Raw genomic sequence first — 22,526 nt, 5'->3', positions numbered from 1 at the left:
ATGCAAAACAGCTCCGACCTTTAGGTCAACCATAAACTATAACTTCACACATAAACACCATATTAGTGAATTTGGGAATTTCTCAATTCCACTTTCATAATGAACTTAAGATTGACCACATGGACAAATCTTAGCCAAAGTTTTAAAAGCATGGCTTTGTTAGCAGCAACAAGCTAACTCAGATACCATTTTTCGGAGCTTTCATTGTAGAACATTTATTATTTTGAATGAATCGAGAATATTACAACTCCTATTTTTTGGATAGACTTTGTAATTGATGAGTCGGGGCTACAAGCTTCTAGATTGTATCAACATGTCTTTAATTAGAGCTCTCAGATGATTAGTTTTGACCACCAAAAACCTTGGCTAAGGTATAAAAGCCAATTTTTGTAAGTTATTATAAAGTTTTGGATAATTATATACACAACGTGAGCTAACGATGCTCACTTCTCTCCTTCTTGTGCTTCCTACTTCCTCTCGAATTTTCACATTGCAGTCGTGTCTCTTGCATTGCAACCGCAGATAAGAGCTCTAAGCATTGACATAAGCATTTCATGGTAATCCGTAGCTTTTGGCATCGTGGATCCGTGCCTAATTTCATTATAAGTAGGAATTTACACTCCAAAATTAAAAACTAAGTATAGGCGGGGAATTGAGGCATCATTGCTAAGCATTTAGATGCATTCAGGGTCGAAAACCACTAGGTCAACAATCCATTGTTGTTAACAATCGTGATTTTTGCACTTGACCTAAAGTGAGATTTGAGACCATAAGCGTGTGTGCTTAGGTCTTATAAACTTGTCCTACAAGTTTCGTTACATTTGGATGTCGTTTGATGCTGTAACGGATGTGAATTGTTTACCAATGAGCGATTGGCTTTTGGTGATTTCAGTCACTTGAGTGTAGCCTGAGTTAGATGCAAGTTGTTTGTTGTTTTCCAAGAGATTGAAAATCTCTTGTAGCCTCTATGCACTAGTCAAGTCAACTTCGTCCCATGGATTGATAATTTATTTGTGGTTCTCGCTATGTCTGCAATAAGATAGGAGTGAGGTTAGACACCTGTCCCACATTTGGGGCCGCTGTTGGGGATCGAAGAGGCCTAAACTAGGAAAAAAACACGAACATCTTGTGAAGTTCTTAATTAACTTCCTCTAGGATCTCCTAGAGTAAAAACTTTCTTTTTAAAACCGCATAGCTTAAGGTTGTCGTCTTTTGCTGTGTAGAGGTAGCTTGGAAGTAGGTCATACTTGCTGAGTGCCTTTAGGATTGTAGGATTAGATTAGTATTTTGAGAATGATTGAGGGACGAGACAAGTCTTAAGATTAAGGCTTAGAAAACCATAAAAAACAAGAAAACGAGTGTTTGTGGACACTTTTCACAACCCCATTACAATAGAATATAGGAGTAGGGTAAGTAGAATCCGAAATGGATTTCAGAACACTGCTCTCTCTAAAAGAATCAATAGTGAGTTGTTATGTGAAGTTGTAGAATTTCAAGTCTACGGCTAGAGATAGCACCAAAAGACTGTCAATCACTCAATCCGATTGGAGAGTAAGCTTTAAAAGTTGTATGAACCAGTGGGTAAGCTCAAGGACACATTGAGGTAACAATTTCAAGAATTTATAAAAACTCAAATTATTTACTTTTTCCTGACATTTTAGGCCAAATTAAGTTTTGACATGACTCAGAGGCTTAAAATAGCTCATGAAAAGACTGTCCAATGAAAAAGTTTAAAAAAGTGTTCATTTTAGGCCTAATGTAAATAATTACGATTATTTACTTTTAGTCCCAAACTGACCAAGGTCAGTACCAGAGACTCTATGCACATATGTGTACAAACAACTTTTGTAAAGGACCATAGAATTTGGATCACCAAACTGACCAAACATTGGGTAAACTAAATTCTATACTGACTTTCGAGAACTCGAGTGTAAAGTGGGGAAAATGTTGTTCAAACTCAATGAAAATTGACCCATAGGCTTATATTGATGTGATAAACATGTGTACATGCTCAGTTGATAAAAAAAATACAAACATTTTCAATTGCCCCATTTTTAAACTTTTTTGACCAAGTCTGTATATCACCAGCTTTACCATGTTATAATAAGCCCACAAACCAAATTTGGTAAGATTTGGATCATTGGATTGGAAATTGTGATCAAATTTGCAAAGTCAGTCTAGGGACACAAAACTGGTGATCATTTGAACAAATTTTGTCCAAACTTGATGAAACTTGGCTAGGGAGTCTAAGTTGAGATACTTAACAGATTTGTGTCAAGATTGGGACAAAAACTTGCAAAAAAATAGATAGAGTAAATGATCGCGATTATTTACATCTGCTTTAAAAATTGATCATCTTGCACATTTGAGTATACCACAAGGTCAAGTATATCAAGTAGACCATACAAATCATTTTTTGTGAAATTTGGATCACAAAAGTGAGACTTAAGTTAAATTCTTAAAAACTGAGTCTGTAGACACTAAACAGTTGATAACTTGAACAAATTTTGTCCAAACTTAGTGAAAATTATCTAGAGATCTTAACAAGTTGTATACTTGGCAAATCAAGCCAAAAAGTATAAAAAAATGAGAAAAGTAAATAATTGTGATTATTTACTACTGCTACACAGAGACTCCATTTTTGACTTTTGAACTTGTACAATGTTAAGGTCAATCGAATCCAAATTGGTACGTGTTCACTCAGTTTCCAAGTTACAGATTAGTCCTTTGATTTTTGCAAAAGTGGAATCCGAAAGTCTCAACTGCTAACTCACTTTGCTCAATTTGAATAGATACACATAGACCAATCACAATAGTTAGCAAGAATTGTACAGTCATTGTGAAAGAATAGCTAACTTGATCAAAATTGATACACAAATCAGGTTGCAGACAAGGAATTGACAGCTCGACGAAAGTTGCAATCAAGTCAAGTGGAAGAAATTGATAACAAGTCAATCCGACGGTAAGTACTCTATCCAAAGCTTCACTAGTCTATATGAAACTTAGATCTGGTTGTATACCAGGAAACCAAGGCATATTTGGAGAGACCACTAGTAGAGTATCCATTGAAGAAAGCGTGAATCAAAGCAATCCCTTGCACACTATCCTTGAAGAAGTCTCATACACTTTTTCAGATTCAACATCTAAAATGTCTTCCTATTCGACTCATTCAGAAACCGGAATGACAATGCGCTATAAGCATATACTCTCTTTTTATAAGAATAATCGTCATGGAGCTTAGGTATGAAGAGTATGCTATTCGCATTGATGAACATGGTATTGAGTTCGAAGAGGAAATCAGGGCAAACAAACAAGGAAAAATGTACATAGATAGAAACAGAACTCAATATTTACAGGTTGAAAACCGTGATGTGATAGACAAATGGGGGCTAGAGGTAAATATTATAATTCCAGATATGGCAGCAAAGGAAGGACCACCAACTTTATAATTTGAAGGATACTACCAAGTTGATTTGAAGCCTTTTAAACGGCTTAGTACGGATAATCCTAGTATCGGAGTCTATTGTTGGAAGGATAGGAACGTCAAAGATCTTCTTTGGACTTCTCATGCCAAATCAAGACAACTAACACCCCTGAAGATCATTTACATCTACAAAATCAAGGACAAGGGATTAATAGATCTACCGACCTACCTGTTTAGGGATTGCTATAACAATAACTTTGTTATGATGACTCCTGAGGTGGAACAAACCAAATATCAATGGTACTCCATAAGGGATTTGATATTACGCCAAGGACCAGAAACTATTTCAAGAGATGAACACCGTGAGAGATCTTTTGAGAGTAATGCTAAGAAATCAAAAACCACCTCATCACGAAGAAAACCAGGTGACACTAAGGCGAGTCCGTGGCTACATGAGTCACTATTTCCAACAAACTGGTTTGAAGGACTCGGAACATGACCAACTGCCAGGAGACTGGGAGTTGAACCAAATAGACGTGTCAGACCAGCTGATTTTAAAAAATGGGTCAGAAAATACAGTGGATCTAGGGATCCATATGACCACTTAGCAAGCTTTAAGCAAGTGTTAATTTCCATACTCAATTCGAGGGGTTTGGAATGACATTAGAAGGAAAAGCATTGACATGGTTCCAAAACATTCCACCAAGGTCAATCATAGACTTAAACACATTAGCTCAAGGATTTGTAGCTGCATGTTCCAAAACAGGAATCAAGCATAACACTGTTACTCAAATCTATAGCTTTAAATAAAAACGAGGTGAGTCTGTTAGGGATTGTGCAACTCAAATGAAGCAATACATTGCAAGATGCCCAGAGCTAGAGATACCTGCAAAAGAATGACTAGTATCATTGTTTCTAGAAGAATTGCTAAACAAAGAACTTCATGCTGTACTGTATAGCAAGAAGCATACGACCCTAGAAGAGTGTGTGTCAGATGCTATTGACTTAGGGGACAATTGTGATATTTTCAACGAAGAAGATGTCCCTAAGGATAACCAAAGCGAGAAAACAACATCCACCAAAATAGCACAAGTAGTGACAGCCGGTTTTCAAAACCGTGAACGCAAGAACTAAACCCCAAGAAGGGGAGAGCATATTACCAAGGGAAAAAAAAGAAAAAAGAAAAGTTCTTTAACATTCACCACCCCTCTAGGCTTAACCACTGGCGGGGCACAACCAATTTGGCCACACCTCTCCATTATCGCCAGAAGACAGAGCCCTCTCTCTCTCTCCTGCTGCTTGGCTCCGCCACACTCTCTGTCTCACTTACCTTGCTGTTGCATCACCCGACCCAATGGGCACATAAAAAAAAACATTTCCTATATTCCCTGGCGGGCCGCCAGTTTTGTAAATTCTCCCTCTCTCTCTTTCATTATTCACAAGCTCTCTCTCTCTCTCTCTCTCTCTCTCTCTCTCTCTCTCTCTCTCTCTCTCTCTCTCTCTCTTCGATCATCCATATCCCAGCTTAGCGGGCCGCCATACCTCACCCTTCCCCCTTCCCTCTCCTCCACAACCCCTCGGCTTCACTCACCTCCCTATCCCTCCCCTCTTGTTTTCTTCCCACTGGCAGACCACCGCCCTATCCTCCCCTATTTTCCCCTCCCTCAGTTAGCTCTCTCACTCTCTCTCCCTTTGAGTGAGCGGCCCCACGGGCATGAAATAGGATAACGCACACACTCTCTCTCTCTCTCTCTCTCAATTAACCCCCCCCACATAACCTCTTTCTCTTACCTATACCCCCCCCCCTCCCTCACACACTCTCTCTCACTCTCTCTTCCACAGGTAGGAACCTGCCACAACATAATTCTTTCTCTCTCTCTCTCTCTCTCTCTCTCTCTCTCTCTCTCTCTCTCTCTCTCTCTCTCTCTCTACAACCAATATACCCCGAGCCCTTCCTGTTCCGTTGACCATTACCTATATCCCCCCTTTCTCGCTCTCTGTCGGCAGTGGGCCACTCGGCAGTGGGCCACCCCGAGCCCATCCCGTTCTCTCTCTCTCTCTCTCTCTCGCTCCCGGACCAGGCCCGAAGGCGCTGCGTGTTTCCGCCCCGTCTTATTCACACCACACACACACACACAAACACACACACACACACACACACACACACACACACACACACACACACACACACACACACAATCCCTCATGCACCCTTTCCCCTCCCTCGCCATCTCACTCCCGCCCTCTCGCACCCTCTGAGTCAGCCCACCCCGAGCCCATCCCACTCTCTCTCTCTCCCGCTCTCAGCCTCTGTAGGCGCTGCCACGTTTCCTCTCTCTTAAACACACACACACACACACACACACACACACACACCCTCCCTTCCCCCACACAGTGCACGAGCTCTCTCTCTCTCTCTCTCTCCCCCATTCTCATCCTCGCGTTCCCTGGAGCAGCAGCAGGCAACCAACCGAAAAAAAGAAAAAAAAAGAAAAAAAAAGAAAGAAAAAAACATATAACTATATACTCCCTCATTCCCACGCACGCTAATACACACTCACATAACCCCACATACATACACCCATACATATACGCACCCACGAGTGCACTCACATATATAGCACACACACACCATACGCACCCATCAAAGAAGATAAAAAATGAGGAATCTACGTCATCAATGAAAAGAAAAGAAGACGGCCAAGTCGTGCGCCGCCGACACCGAAACAAGCAGAGGCGCCGAAGGCATGCTCCAGCCGACCCCGAAAGTGACGAATGCGCTACACCGACGCACCAGCTAAGCCGCCATTCACCAGCATCGCATCCATGACACCCTCTTTAGTAAAATCCATAGGTTGTCATCATTTTGTTCCAGTTTCAAACCAAATCTTGTAAAAAATCCCAAATCTTGTAAATTCTCATCTCTCCAGTGTTGGGGTATAGGCGCTTGTGCCTTGCCCGGCCGCCCAGAGTCTGGGCGCCCACTGACTTGTATACCTTATACATAGCATAAGTGTATAGGGGGCTGCTCACTGATTGAGTCTCCCCACCCATATCTGTGTGTCGTGTGCTCTTCTCCTTCCTCTTCTCTCCTGCACAGTTCCTTCAATTGGTATTAGAGCCAAGTTCCGTGCGTTTTTGTGTAATTTCACGTGCGCGCACTTTTCAGGCAGATTCTGGATCCGGAGCTTGGAAATTCACACTCGGCGTTCCGGGAGCATTTCCAACAGGTGACCTACGATTTTATCCCCCTTTCAAAGCTGTTTATGCCCTCAGAATTTCGTTCTGAGCACTACATCAGAAGATAGGTTTCAGCCGCAAAGAAACCCGTCTTGTGTAGATTGGCAAGCAGGAGGTGGATTGGTTTGATTTGCTCGATTGTGAGCATTTGCATGTGTTACAAGTTCGGGTTTGACTCGTAGGTACAGGTTGAGTTTAGTACTCCCACAGGTGTTGCCAGTTGCAGTTGAGTGGTTCTTCTGCAGTGTTGTGGCTTGCATACATGGTCTTTGAGCGGGTAATGTTCTATGTATGCTTATGTGGTGAGCAGTAGATCTTGTGAGCAAGTGTAGAGGTTGGTTGTGGATGATATGTATGGTCACCTCTGGTACTCTTTGTGAGCATTTGTTGGACACAGGTTTGCAGAGCTTATGCATGTATGTTGAGTGTAGTTTGATGCGCATTGACTGCTCATTGTATTGAGCTTGTAGGACAATGGTTATTTTGTGTTGATAGCCATTGTGCGTCAAAACTCTGGCGAAATTTTCCCAGGAGTTTTATGCGCATAAGTTGATGCGATCCAAGTTGTGATTGCGATTGCACTCAGTGATTACGTGCGGTGTTCTCTGCAGGTGGGAGCTTAGTGCATGTATGCATCGATACCGCACAGTGTGAGCTTGGTGATTAGCTCACGGTTTGACAGACGTACAGTTATCTTGGCACACTCACAGGAGTGAATATTGTGATGTATGCTTGTGTGGCTACGAGCTAGGTAGCCGGATTCGAGCACTAATGGCTTGAGGTTTTTCAACAGGTTTCAACTACAGGTTTACAAGTTTACAGGCAGGTTTGAGGGCTTATTTGGGTGCTGAATTTTCAGCCATTGTTTCCTCTTTGAAGGTGTCCGTGTATGGCTCAGTTGTAGGCTCTGATCTGGGACACGTTTGTGACTTGTTTATGCAGCTGTTTAAGAGCTGAATTTTGGGACTGATTTGCAGCCATATTTTACAGCCATATTTTACAGCCATACAGGAGCTTGGTTTACTCTACAGGAGCCTCATACACTTGGCAATTGGGATTTGCATCATTGCCATTTGTGGAGCACAATGTGGTTACACTACTGCGAGAGATTTTATGCGTGGATTTGCATGAGCATTGTAGGTGCTGGTCACCTCTTTTTGTGAGAGCATTTTCTCGTTGCAGGTTGCTTCTTTTGGATTAGTTGAGTGCATTTCATTGCTACCGTACCTAGAGTAGAGTTACATCTCTTGGTTATTTTTGACATTCACTTATAGTAGTCAATATGTGTGAGGCTTTCGAGTCTAGGACAATGACTCATGAGAGACGGAGTTCTCATTCGTGTCGACACTTGAGATGTTGGCATTGTGGTCACACAGGGCACATTAGATGGCGATGCTTTCATCGTATGAGACAGCACATGAGACAGGCTAGTCTCAAGGATGCAGTAGATGCTATAGGCTCCGTTGACTTGACAGTTGTAGGATCATATACAGTGTCTGAGTACCCTAGTGGCAGTGAGGTCACATTTGCTTCCTGTATTACTCCTGATTTTTTGACGTCTGAGGATAGTGCACTTTTTTTGCAGTGGGTGCTAGACAAGGATGCTACTTTTCATGTCACTCCATATCGTGACTGGTTCAATAGCTATTCTAGCAGAGTGCATGGTAGTGTGCGATTGGCAAATGGGTCACTGCATGAGATTGCTGGTTCAGGAGATGTGAGACTGTCATTACCGAGCGGTGCATCGTACGTGCTCAGAGATGTGGGTCATGTGCCAGATTTGACGATGAGTTTGATCTTCGTTGGTTAGCTCAGGGATAGTGGATGTCGGGTATCACTACTTGAGCGATATTTTGCATTGCATTTGGGTTCACTGGTGATTGCAAGAGGTGCTAGAGTTGGCACATGGTACCCATTGCACGTAGTACTGGTGCAAGATGGTCGAGTCTCAATCTTGTTACAGCCATGCAGAGAGTAAGAGACCCGGACAGTCTCTTTTGCTCATGGGTTGCAGGGTGCTTTGCATGGAGTGCAGAGTAGTGAGCTCGTTGTGCAGACAGTTGGGGCACGACTTGAGCAGTCACACAGAGAGGTGATAGAGTCAGACATGCATGCTTTGCTAGTGACTGAGCAAAGCAGAGAGTCAGTTGTGCGAGATACTTCCATGCAAGATAGACAGGTAGAGCGGTCTTGCTCTAGTGAGTCACGACAAGAGGAAGTTGTGCGAGAGTCTATGCATAAGGAGTTAGAACATGAGAGCTCTAGTGAGTCACAACAGATTGAGTGGTCATGTTTGCAGTGGATGATTGCAGAGGAGGCTTAGATGTTAGCGATTATGCAATCATTCCTTTCTATGCTCGACAGTGAGCATGGGGATATAGTTGTACAGGATAAGTCTTCCAGCAGAAACCCATAATTGGTTTGCTCTAAGGTTGCAGGACAGGTTGATGCGTCTTTTGCAGACAGTCAGGAGATGAATGTGGCTGACACGCCTTGTCAGTCAGAGATGCCTATTTCCAGGGATATATATGTTGATGCATGCTCTGTAGAGCTAGCAGGGCCCGCTAGCATTGCATCGGCATTCAGTGGTCTCATGTATGAGATGCTGATCTTGAGACTGGATATCGCAGCTGCAGTATGAGCATTTGCAATTGGGGTTGTTAGTCGTTTGTTGACTGAAGATGGCATAGTGCACGAGGGAGATATGCAGGTATTGCGTACATACTTGCAATACGTGTGCGGTAAGTCTGGTGGTGTATGGACTTACATGGGAGCAGGATAGCCAGATGCACACGATCACAGCCAGCCAGTGGGCATCGATTGAGAGCAATTTTCTCTCGCCTTTTGTAGTCTTTAGACTGGGTTCCCTTGCTTAAAGGCATAGGCGCCTTTAAGTGGGAGGTTGTTGGGGTATAGGTGCCTGTGCCTTGCCCGGCCGCCCAGAGTCTCGGCCCCCACTGACTTGTATACCTTATACATAGCATAAGTGTATAGGGGGCTGCTCATTGATTGAGTCTCCCCACCCATATCTGTGTGTTGTGTGCTCTTCTCCTTCCTCTTCTCTCCTGCACAGTTCCTTCATTTAGGTGATGGTCACAAAGGCCCACCTAGAGGTTTTTTTCTTATAATATTTCCCAAGACAAAGCAAGGGTCAACCACCCAGGCCCACTGCCTTGCTTTGTCTCCCTTGGTTAGATTACCCTAATCAAACTAGATTACCCTAATCTAAAGCAGCTAGCACCTATAAAAAGGCACTAAGAGGTCACTATTGGGGGGGAGGCAAGTTCATCAGAGGTCAGTGCTTGGTAGTATTTTGGTGGGAGGAATTGGCAACATTTGCATCACAAGAGAGGGGACTTATTGTAGCAATTTTCTTTGGAATTTGTACTATGTAAAGAAGCTATGTCTACATCTCGAGTCCAATGGTTGATGCACACACACTCATGTTAGCAAGATTCTTGTGTCGGTGAGTCATCTCTAGAGAAAGCACCAAGTAGGTTCACTACCTCTCCCTCTATCTCTCTATCACCATGAATTGCCACCTCGTCGGAAATAAGGTTGCTGTAAATATTGCAAGAAAATAGTTCTTCCTCACACCCCCGAGGATTTTCATCACCTGTCATTATCTCTCTCTCTCTCTCTGTGTGTGTGTGTGTGTGTGTGTGTGTGTGTGTGTGTGTGGAGAGTCCGTGGTATTTCAAATCACCGTGTCTGCGTCCTAGCCGCTCAAAGCTAGGTGGTGCCCCCTTTTCGCTTCACTGTGACCGGCTTGCGGTGTGCATCGGCTCCCAGCGTTTTCGAGGCCGTCGGGGTCTGTGTCGCGCTTTGCGCTCGTCATTTGGTGCCCCCACGGGGGAGGGCTTCTCGAAAACCTTCTGCTTACGATGCTGAAAGCAACGCGCATCATCAATCATGGAAGAATGGCTGAAGGAATTCTCTAACTGGAAGACGGAAGAGGAGGAGACTAAAGAGGCACTAGCCGCCTTCATTGAAGTACCAATGCCAGGCTGTAGTGTCAGTATTCAAGAGGTAAGCTCCCCATTTCGTGTTGCTCGTTCTAACCACAAATTGAGAGCATCAGGTGGGAGGCCTATGAAGTGCTATCACTGTTGTCAACCAAAGCACACTGTCAATGAGTGCCAACAAACGAAGGCAGTGAAGGGGCTGAAATTTTCTACATCGACATTCACCACGAGGAGGTCATCCATATCAAAGGAGGAAAGAAAACGGTAAGGCCTCTCTTTCCTAAGGAAACTGCAATCAAAGGTATAACCTCTACTCCAAAATGGCCTAAAGGGACTGCTCGAGCCAAAGATAAGGAAAGGCTAAGCCAGTCTAGAAACACATGACCCCATCGGAAGAAGCATCTGGCCAAGCGAGTGATTCAAGTTCGAAAAGCCGGGTCGCACCCAGTTTGCCAAAGAGAAGGTCATCCGAGGCTAAGCCGTGGAAGGTTGCCTATTGATTCGCACGACGCATGCGAGTACTGCCAGTCCATTTTGACAATCCTGAAGCCTAAGTGGTAAGAAGATTTCCATGCCCTAAGGAAGAGTGGTTCGTCTACTGCTCTCACTGTTTTGGAAGATGGGTAGAGGGCCTTCCTCCTCTCTCCGTATAGATCATTCTGAAGAATCTCTCCACCATAGGTGAAACCCAGTGGACTGGAGACGAGTTACAGCTGAATGGAGTGGAGATCATGCAACGCACCGACTATGGTAACTATCTGCAGTTGCTACTAGCTAAAAGGCTAGGAGTAGTCAGACGCATCGCCATCACCCCATACGTGCTGAGCAACGAAGGAAAAGTGGAGCCTATGAAAGGCGAAGACCTCCTGTGGATGTGCCGACTCATCAACACCGGCATGATAAGAGTATAAGTAAGTGCCCCACCCTCTGCGCATGATGGAAAACGGGCCAACAACGTACGTGTTAAGATTTCTGTAGCATATGCATGTGAATATTTATGTAGATAGAAAAATCTTCTACCAATAGAAGATTTTTGTTCGGCGCTGCGGTGCTAGGAGAAATCCTTAGCTCCCCAAACCCTATCATTCTCCCCATATTAAATTACCACCACTCCTCAATGTTTCCATCTTTATCCTGTTTTAATCTATCCACCCAACCCTGTAAAAAGCCGCTATGAGCTGCTACTGTCATTAAAATCCTTAAAAAAAAAAAAGGTTTGTAATTTCCTGAGTCACTACCATGGCAAGTGTTTCTTTCCCCACGTTTAGTGAAAAGAAGGGAGAAGACGTCACCACCGACTTTCTGGATGCTTTCGACATCGCTTGTGTGGTTTCCAACAAGGATGACGATGCCTCACGCCTACAAATTTTTTCTCTACTGATGAAAGTAGAGGCCAAGTCTTGGTACAATGCTTTGCCCCAAGCTACCAAAAATGCATGGGATGTATTATGTGCTGCCTTTGTGAAGAGGTTTGGTGGAGGCACAACCTCAGAAAAGCTATGGCAGCTACTGACAAAATTAAAGCAGGGAGATCTGCTAGAGTATGCCACCTACGAGTCCAAGTTTGTGAATTTGTGGGAGAGATGGGTTGCCTCACTGGAGGAAGGTGAAGGAGCACCTAATTTCCTGAAGAAGGGCCGTTTCATTGCTGGCCTGTGGTCATTGCTTAAGGAGAAGGTGAAGGGAAGGTTCCCTGCAACATATGAGTTGGCAGTGAAAGTAGCCTGCCTTAAAGACAAGAAGCTGAGCATGCAAGCAAGAGTCAACAAGTCAGAGGAATCGAGATCAGTACGACTAACCCCAGTGATTGCAATAGCCGTTCATAGAGCCCAACCACAAGAGGCATCAGAAGAGCAGCAAGACCTGCTGAGTCGCATCACTACCCAACTCGAGAGTTTATCCGTGCATCTGGTGTAGCAAGAGCATGCACTTGTAAGAAATCCAAAGCAAGTGAGATGAAAACAAAGGAAAAACAAAGAGTACCACTGCTATAATTGCAAGGAAGACAGCCATGGCATGTACTACTGTCCACATCCAAGAAGGCAAAATTTCAATAGAGGAGGGAGATAGAATCAGATCACTCCGCTAAGGGAAATACCACCACCACCTAGGAAACCAGGGGCGATTCCACCGGTCCAAATCCTTCGACCACCCGTACAACAACCACCACCGCCACTGCTTATTCCACCGCTACCCCCACCACCTTCTGTAAACCAAGCAGTGAGTGTTATTAGCTTGGAAGCTAAAGGGAAGGCAAAGGTAGAAGAACCAGTTTGAGAAAAGCACAAAGGGAAAGCAAAAGTAGAAGAGGTGGATGCCATGGGAGTGAAGCGTGCCAGGCACGAAGAAGCCTCTCAAAAAGAAGAGAAAATGAAAGGAAAAGGCGAGTCTAGCAAGCAGGCATCTAAGCCGTGACGGAAGATAGACATCGTGGATTTCTCACTAGGTGAGTATGCTAAACCATATGACTTAGTTCAAGATATGTTGATGCAGGGCCCAAAGATAAATTGGCCCCAATTACTCCACCTTGCACCAAGGATGAGGAAGCAATGGACAAAGATGGTAAGTACAAGGAAACCAAGACCAAGGATAGCTGGGGCTATCTCTGGGAGGGATCTCGACGACATCCTACCAACCATGGACGCCCACATCAAGGGGCAACAAATCTCAAATGTCTACATAGATGGTGACGCGCAAATATGCTTCATGAGTGAAAAAATGATGCACCATCTAGGCCTAGAGGTGAGTAGGCCGGCACTGTGCCGAGCCAAAATGGCAAATAATGTAAGAGTAAAATGCGTAGGCATTGTGAATGCGATCAAAGTAAAGGCATTCAATACAGAAGTGGAGGTAGACATTTTTGTCATGCCAAACAAAGGGGAGGGCTACCCTATCATTCTTGGGAGACCCTGGCTCATGGCTATGGAAGCTAAGCAAGACTAGAGTACTGGAATGATTCAAATGAAGGACGCTAAAGGGAAGTCCATATTCTACGACATGAGGATTGGAAAGCAACACAACATGATCTTGGAGGCTTCAGAAGATGAGTCCACTAGTGACTATTTGTCCACCTCAGGAGAAGAGACAACAACAACAGAAGAGAGTAATAGTAGCATCGAAGTGATGGGGGTCATCCTTAAAGACCCAAAAAGATTGACACAATCTGAAGCACCACTGGTAAACCAAGAAGGACCATCAGGTACGCAATCCTTTGAGGATACAAGTAAGTTACATTGGATGCTCTCCAATGAGTTAACCAATGAAGAGAGGAAGGAATATGTCTCCATGCTAGGTAACTTCACTACATTGTTCATTGATGGTTATGATAAGATCACATGGATCATAGTAGTACAACGCCGCATAAAACTCAAGGAAGGAAGTAAACCCGTAGTGCAAAAGCTCAGAAGACTTGGGTAAATCCAACAAGAGGCACTACTCAAAGAAGTGAGGAATTTGCTACAGGAAGGTTTCATTTACCCCGTCGAAAACTCCAAAAGGGTCTCTCCAGTAGTAGTCACACCAAAGAAGAATGGAAATTGGAGAGTCTGTGTGGACTATAAACCTCTCAATGCGGCCACAAAGAGGGATCACTTTTCCCTCCCATTCCAAGATGAAATTCTCAATGAAGTGGCAGGCCATGAGCGCTACACAGTATGTCATGGCTACTCAGGATACTTTGAGATTAGCATTGCGGAAGAAGATAAAAAAAAGACAACTTTCATAACACCTTGGGGATGCTTTGCTTACAGGGTGATGCCTTTTGGCCTCACCAATGCTCCGGTCACATTCCAATGCTATGTAACTTTTGTCTTCCAACCATACTTTGGAACGTCAATACGAGTCTTCATAGATGATTTTTGCATCTATAGTTCACGCTCCCTCCATTTGAGCAAAGTCTATGATGGCCTGACCAGGCTGCAAACCTTGGGTGGCCAGCTCAACGTGGATAAGTGTCCCATTGGTGAAAGAAAAGTCACTCTCCTTGGCCATGTAATTTCAGCAAAAGGGATTGAGGCTGACCCCAGCAAGATCCAAGCTTTGGTATCTTTGTCATCACCCACCACCGCTAAGAAGTTGGTTTCTTTCCTTCAGAAGGTAAGATACTTAAGCAGGTTCATTCACTTGCTATCTCAAGTGGTTCTCCCTCTACAACAAGTCACCCAGAGGAATGTCTTCTCATGGAGTAAAGAAAATGAGCAACAATTTACCGAAGTAAAGAAAATCCTAGCCACGCTTCCCACCATTTCACCCCCCAGATGGGACGAGCCATTTTATGTGAACCCCAGTGTAGGAAGTGATACACTCGGAGCCGTACTAATGCAAAAGGACCCCCAAACTTCTTTCATGCGTCCTATCTATTTCTCTAGTCGTGTCATGACCCCATCAAAAAAGGGATTCACAGTAGTAGAACACATGGTGCTCGCATTAATGTTTGCTACCACAAAGTTCTGCTCCTATCTAATGCCGAGACCTTTTGTAATTTTGACAATGGAGGAGGTTTTTCCAAATGTAATGCGACACACGGATGTCTCATCTAGGATCTCTAAATGGCTGGTTAGATTACAAGAGTTTGACTACACCATGTAAGTGGAAAACTCCACCAGGGCCAGTCTAGCAGGTATTCTTACTCATCGCCACTATGAGAAGAAACTGAAGGTCAACACAGAAGCAAAAGAAGAGACACCAATGGTAGAAAGTCCTAAGCTAGAAAGATCTCACTCTATTTTCTTTGATGGAGCATACAAGAGAACAATGGACCAGTCTGCAGCTGGCATCGTCATTTTTAATGAGCAACAGGAAAGGGTATTCTCCATCAGGCAGCTATTACACTCCCACTCCAACAATGAAGCAGAGTATGCAGCTTTAATTCTTGGGTTAGAACAGTGTATTTTGCACGGGATTCAGCACCTAAATGTGTTTGGTGATGCTCTGCTTTTGATAAAGCATATAAACGGCACTTGGGTTTGTAAAAATTAGGTTTTACTTGGTCAACTACGCCAAGTCAAGGATCTTTTAAGAAGTTTGAAGAAGTGCAACTATTTCATGTCCCCAGGATAAAAAATCAGGAAGCAGATGCTCTAGCCAAGGAGAGAATACAAGACGTTCCCATAGGAGCAATCAAACTAAAACTACCCCTCTTCCAAGGTAGTGATGCTATGCATGATATTATCAACTTTCTAGATACAGGAGAATTTCCGGAAGGGTACACCAGGGGCCAGAAACAATGGCTGGTAAGGAAGGCTACAAGAGACTACCTTGTAAACGACCACTTGTATTGTAAGGGCAAGGATCAGATTCTCAGGCGAGTGCCAACCTCCAGTGAGATCACAAAGGTAATTTCAAGTTGCCATGATGGTGTCTGTGGCGGTCATTTTGCTTTAGATATCACCTCTCGGAAGATTCTACAGGTAGAATACTCTTGGCCTAGCCTGAACAGGGATGTGCATCATTGGTGTAAAACATGCAAGGCCTGTCAAGTGGCCAGTGATTGCACACTAACCTATGAACCAAAAACTCCTATCATCGCATACGGTCCATTTGAGAAGTGGGAGATAGATGCAATCGGTCCTCTACCAAGGGTCCAATCAGGTAAACTATACATTCTAGTTGGTGTAGACTATCCGCATTAGTGCCCAAGAGGTAACAAAGTTTATATTTGAGCACATCTGTTGCCGTTTTGGCACTCCTCTCGAGATAATATCTGATAGGGGACTAGGTTTCAGAGGTGATGTGGTGGGAGAACTGATGAAAAAGTTAGGCATCACACGCCGACATTCCACACTATACTATCCACAGTGCAATGGCCTAGTAGAAAAGGTAAACAGAATGATCTACAAAATCATCACAAAGCAGGTGAATAACCACACAGGAGACTGGGATAAACATCTCATGGATGCTCTATGGGCCTACTGAACGACATTCTGAACATCATTAGGTTTCATCCCTTTCCATCTAGTTTATGGAAAGGAGGCAATTCTACCCATTGAGGTACAAATAGCCAGCTTACGAGTCACGGATAGCCAATTACAATGCCCAATTGTCAATCTCCACAACCACGTCCTGGATCTGGAAAGGCTCCAACTAGATAGGGAAGATGCAATCAATAACTATGCAGCGCAAGCAGAGCGACGCCGGCTCACCTTCAATCAAGGGCTTAAGGAAAAGGGCCTGGAAAAATACATGTTAGTATTGAGATACGAAAACAGACTTGACACTAGGAAGGACAAGAAATTTCAACCCCGATGGGAAGGACCATTCATTGTCAAAAGATGCTATGACAATGGCAGCTACAAGCTGATGGAAGCAGATGGGAGAATTCACAAGACTAGAGTCAATGGATGGAGGCTAAAGAGGTATTTCCTTAGGTTTGATCCAGATTTCATGCTAGATATTCCAGAAGAGGGAGGACCCTCCAACTCCACGACTAAAGAATCGGAGGTAGGGCTAGAAGCATAAATGCCTCTAGCCAGATGGGAGGGCTAATGATAGCTGGTTTTCAAAACCACGATCGCGAGAATTAAACCCCAAGAAGGGGAGAGCATATTACCAAGGGAAAAAAAAAAGAAAAGTTCTTTAACATTCACCACCCCTCTAAGCTTAACCACTGGCGGGGCGACACCAATTTGGCCACACCTCTCCATTATCGCCGGAAAACAGAGCCCTCTCTCTCCTGCTACTCGGCTCCGCCACACTCTCTCTCTCACTTACCCTGCCGCCACTGCATCACCCGGCCCAATGGACGCATAAAAAAAACATTTCCTATATTCGCGGGCTGTCTGTTTTGTAAATTCTCCCTCTCTCTCTTTCATTATTCACAAGCTCTCTCTCTCTCTCTCTCTCTCTCTCTCTCTCTCTCTCTCTCTCTCTCTCTCTCTCTCTCTCTCTCTCTCTCTCTCTCTCTCTCTCTTCGCTCGTCCATATCCCAGCTCAGTGGACCGCCATCCCTCTTCCCTCTTGTCCACACGCCCTCGGCTTCACTCTCCTCCCTATCCCTCCCCTCTTGTTTTCTTCCCACCGGCGGACCACCGCCCTATCCTCCCTATTTTCCCTACCCTCAGTTAGCTCTCTCACTCTCTCTCCCTCTGAGTGAGCGGCCTCGCGGGCATGAAATAGGATAACACTCTCTCTCTCTCTCTCTCTCTCTCTCTCTCTCTCTCTCTCTCTCTCTCTCTCTCTCTCAATTTACCCCCCCCCCCCCCCCCCCCCCCCCCCCCCCCCCCCCCCCCCCCCCCCCCACACACACACACATAACCTCCTCGTCTTATCTATACCCCCCCCCTCACTCACACACTCTCTCTCACTCTCTCTCCCATGGGTAGGAACCCGCCACAACAAAATTCTCTCTCTCTCTCTCTACAACCACTATACCCCGAGCCCTTCCCATTCCGTTGACCATTACCTATACCCCCCCCTTTCTCGCTCTCTGTTGGCAACGGGCCACCCCGAGCCCATCCCATTCTCTCTCTCTCTCTCTCTCTCTCTCTCTCTCTCTCTCTCTCTCTCTCTCTCTCTCTCTCTCTCTCTCTCTCTCTCTCTCTCTCTCTCTCTCTCGCTCTCTCTCTCTCTCCCGGACCAGTCCTGAAGGCGCTACGCATTTTTGCCCCATCTTATTCACACCACACACACACACACACACTCCCTCATGCATCCTTTCCCCTCCCTCCCATCTCACTGCCGCCCTCTCGCGCCCTCTGAGTCAGCCCACATCCCACTCTCTCTCTCTCTCTCTCTCTCTCTCTCGGCCTCTGCAGGCGCTGCCGTGTTTCCTCTCTCTCTTAAACACACACACACACACACACACACACACACACACACACACACACACACACACACACACACACACACACACACACACACACACACACACACACACACACACACCCTCCCTTCCCCCACACAGCGCCCGAGCTCTCTCTCTTCCCCATTCTCGTCCTCGCGTTCCCTGTAGCAGGGAACCAACCGAAAAAAAGAAAAAGAGAAATATATATATATATATACATATAACTATATACTCCCTCGTTCCCACGCACGCTAATACACACTCACATAACCCCACATACATACACCCATACATATACGCACCCACGAGCGCACTCACATATATAGCACACACGCCATACACACCCATCAAAGAAGATAAAAAACGAGGAATCTACGTCATCAATGAAAAGAACAGAAGATGGCCAAGTCGCACACCGCCAACACCGAAACAAGCAAAGGTGCCGAAGGCATGCCCTGGCCGACCCCGAAAGTGACAAATGTGCTACATCAACGCACCAGCTAGGCTACCATTCACCAACATCGCATCCACGACGTCCTCTTCAGCAAAATCCGTAGGTTGTTGTCATGTTTATCCAGTTTCAAACCAAATCTTGTAAAAAATCCCAAATCTTGTAAATTCTCATATCTCTAGGTGATGGTCACAAAGGCCCACCTAGAGGTTTTTTTCTTATAATATTTCCCAAGACAAAGCAAGGGTCAACCACCGAGGCCCACCGCCTTGCTTTGTCTTCCCTGATTAGATTACCCTAATCAAACCAGATTACCCTAATCTTAAGCAGCCAACACCTATAAAAGAGGCACTGAGAGGTCACTTTGGGGGGGGGGGGGGGGGGGGGGGGGGGGGGGGGGGGGGGCAAGTTCATCAGAGGTCAGCACTTGGTAGTATTTTGATGGGAGGAATTGGCAACATTTGCATCACAAGAGAGGGGACTTAGTGTAGTGATTTTCTTTGGAATTTGTACTATGTAAAGAAGCTATGTGTACATCTCGACTCCAATGGTTGATGCATACACACTCATGCTAGCAAGATTCTCGTGTTGGTGAGTCATCTCTAGAGAATGCACGAAGTAGGCTCGCTACCTCTCCCTCTATCTCTCTATCACCATGAATTTCCAGCTCGTCGAAAATAAGGTTGCTGTCAATATTGCAAGAAAATAGTTCTCCCTGACGCCCCGGAGGGTTTTCATCACTTGTCATTCTGTGTGTGTGTGTGTGTGTGTGTGTGGAGAGTCCGTGGTATTTCAAATCACCGTGTCTGCGTCCTAGCCGCTCAAAGCTAGGTGGTGCCCCCTGTTCGCTGCACTGTGACCAGCTTGCGGCGTGCATCGGCTCCCGGCGTTTTCGAGGCCGCCAGGGTCCGTGTCGCGCTTTGCGCTTGTCAGTGGGATCGGCTGATGCAGCATCATTTTCAGCCATAGAAGACATGCTCAAAAGGATGAATGACATGATGAATAACATGTAAAAAGCACCTATGAGGGGACCAGAGCAAGGGATACATGAACATGGACAACCAATTAGGCCATAGAAATGGTCTGCAATTGAGGGTAAATGGAACAACCATGAGACCAATGAGTGCTAGTAACGACAAAAGTATGATGAGAATATTCAATATGTGCCTATGAGGCCACAAGGACAACCCATGTACAGATATCGACCTAATATGGCCCCAAGTCAAAGACCACCGATGGGTATGGAAAGACCTCAGCCTGTGTTGAGTCAACAACCTCCATACTCAGGACATAATGGAGTGTCTGTAAAGTACATGCATTCAGAGGGAGTCATAGATGAACAAGCAATAGTGCCTGTTACACCCTATGCTGAGCCTAGTCCATCTACAATAATGGTAGAAGGAGAGTGGTGTAGTTCACATCCACCACCAATGGAAGAACTTGTGACTTATGCTACTCCAGGGCTTGCACCGATGTACTATGTAGCTAATCAAGGTGTTAGACCTCCAATGATAAGACCCATGATTAAGCCAAGAACTGGAAACTGTCATAATTGTGGTGCATATGATCATTGGAAAAATAAATGCCCAAAGCCAGACAAGAACCTTAAGCCAATTGAAGCTTATTGCATACAATGTTGCAAAAAGGGAGGACACTTCCCTGAAGATTGTCCAAAAATCCTTTAAACAAGGGTAAAATAGTAGTGAACGTAGTCCAAGTGATACCTAGTAGCTCATTCAAGAGTGAACCGATTGTTTCAATCAAGGTAATCACCAGAGCCCAGTCTAAGAAAAAGATACATAACTCCTCTGATGATTTGGTAAATAGTAAAATTTCCTCTCAAAAGACCAAAAGAAGCAAAAACAAAAGGTATGAGATGAGGAAGCAGAAACAAAGGGCGAAAATCGAGGAGAAAGCAAAGAAACTATTCTAGAAAAAGATGAAAGAAATTGGAAGCAAAATCAAGGAAACCACTGTGAAATCTAGAGGATCAATTTTGGTAGACAAAATCTTTGAGCTGATTAATGTAGCCTTGGAAGCTTACCAAGCGGGACTTAAAGCAGGCCAAAACATGGAAAACAAATGTAAAAACTATCCTTCTCTAGACATGGAAGTAGCTAAGCTTGAAGCTTATCAAAATTTGGTAAGAATCACGCAAGAGATGCTAGAAAAACAAAAACCCAAGCTTGAGAGTATGGAAAAACCTGAGGAGCTTGTGGTAGGAACCAATAAAGAAAAATCCAAAGTGGTGGTAGAACCCCACCTTGAAACAAAAGAGCTAGAACTTATAGTGCCAAACAACGAAGATTCCTTAGATGGAATTCCATTCGTAGAAGAAGATTGACCAGGACACTTATGGGAAAAAGTTAGAGAGATTAATGATGGGAGCTTAACTCTGAAGTCAGCTCCTATAGAGGAAGTTTGTTTAGACAATCTGCCTCCTAATATGGACGCGGATGTAGAATCTTTGTATGGGAATTGCGGATCTGAAGCTTCAAGAATGTCTAAACCATTGACTTTGAAACATTACCCTCTTACTTGGGAGATAACAAAGATGAATCCATAGTGTGTAAAACCACTTAGATAAATAGAGTGGAACAGACCCTAGAGGCATAGCCATAGCCACGAAACCAGTATGGGAATCCTGGGGACAACCAACCATTAGATAAACTCGAATGAAATTGCAATTGGCTGATGGATACATCAAAAAACCCTTAGGACTGCTTGAAAAAGTGATAGTTAACTCCTATGGGATTGAATATCAACACACTTTTGCCATCATAGACTTTGGAAAGAAACTCAATTACAAAATAATCTTGGGAAGACCTTTCATGTGACAAGTACAACTCATCCAGGATTGGGGAAACAAGTATCTGTACTTGAAGCAAGTGGGATCTATAACAAGGGTTAATCTAAAAGATCACATTCATAGAGATGTCATGAAAACACCCATACAAGAAAAATGGAGCTTAAAACGAGAAGAATGTATTTTAGAAAGGGATTGCACAAATGAAGCCTATGTACATGAACCCTTTCTAGAGCATTTGTTTGAATCATTTAAGTGGACTCAAATTTTAGCAACAATGGATGTATGTGTAAATACGTCTATGCTTATGCAATTTTTCAATGAGGATGGCTATGACATAATTCCCATCAAAATGATCTCAACACTTCACGTTGAAGATGAAATTCTCGAATCCAAGGACTTGATGAAAGCTCAACAAGTCTTTTCAGACCTCTACTATGATGCAATAGACGAGTTAGAAGAACATTTAGGTACCTTAGATGATTCGGGGTCAGAAAAAGAACATGGGAGAGCTAAGCTACTTATGAAAGGAGGGGAGGAAATTTTTTTTGACTTTCCAAATAAAAAACCGAGAAGACAAAAATGGTATAGAAGAAAAAGAGACCCGAGAAACTTGAAAGCTAGACATATGCCATCAATCTCCATTAGAACACAGTTTTTGATGCAGATAGATGCACATGATTGCGTCAAGGACAAAATCACTGGTAGATATCTTTCAAACAAAAAATAGAAAATATTGAAAACTTTGAGAAAAACGAGAAAGGAAACTCAAGTGGACAAGATGACACGATTTGAACGAAGAAAGAAATATCAAGAGTTGAAAAAAGCTCTACAGGAGATATATACAATTGAAATGGAAG

This window comes from Adiantum capillus-veneris, chromosome 6 (assembly GCF_014529385.1).
Source record: "Adiantum capillus-veneris isolate H3 chromosome 6, ASM1452938v2, whole genome shotgun sequence".
Lineage (NCBI taxonomy): Eukaryota > Viridiplantae > Streptophyta > Polypodiopsida > Polypodiales > Pteridaceae > Adiantum > Adiantum capillus-veneris.
Note: the sequence above shows the minus strand (reverse complement) of the source record.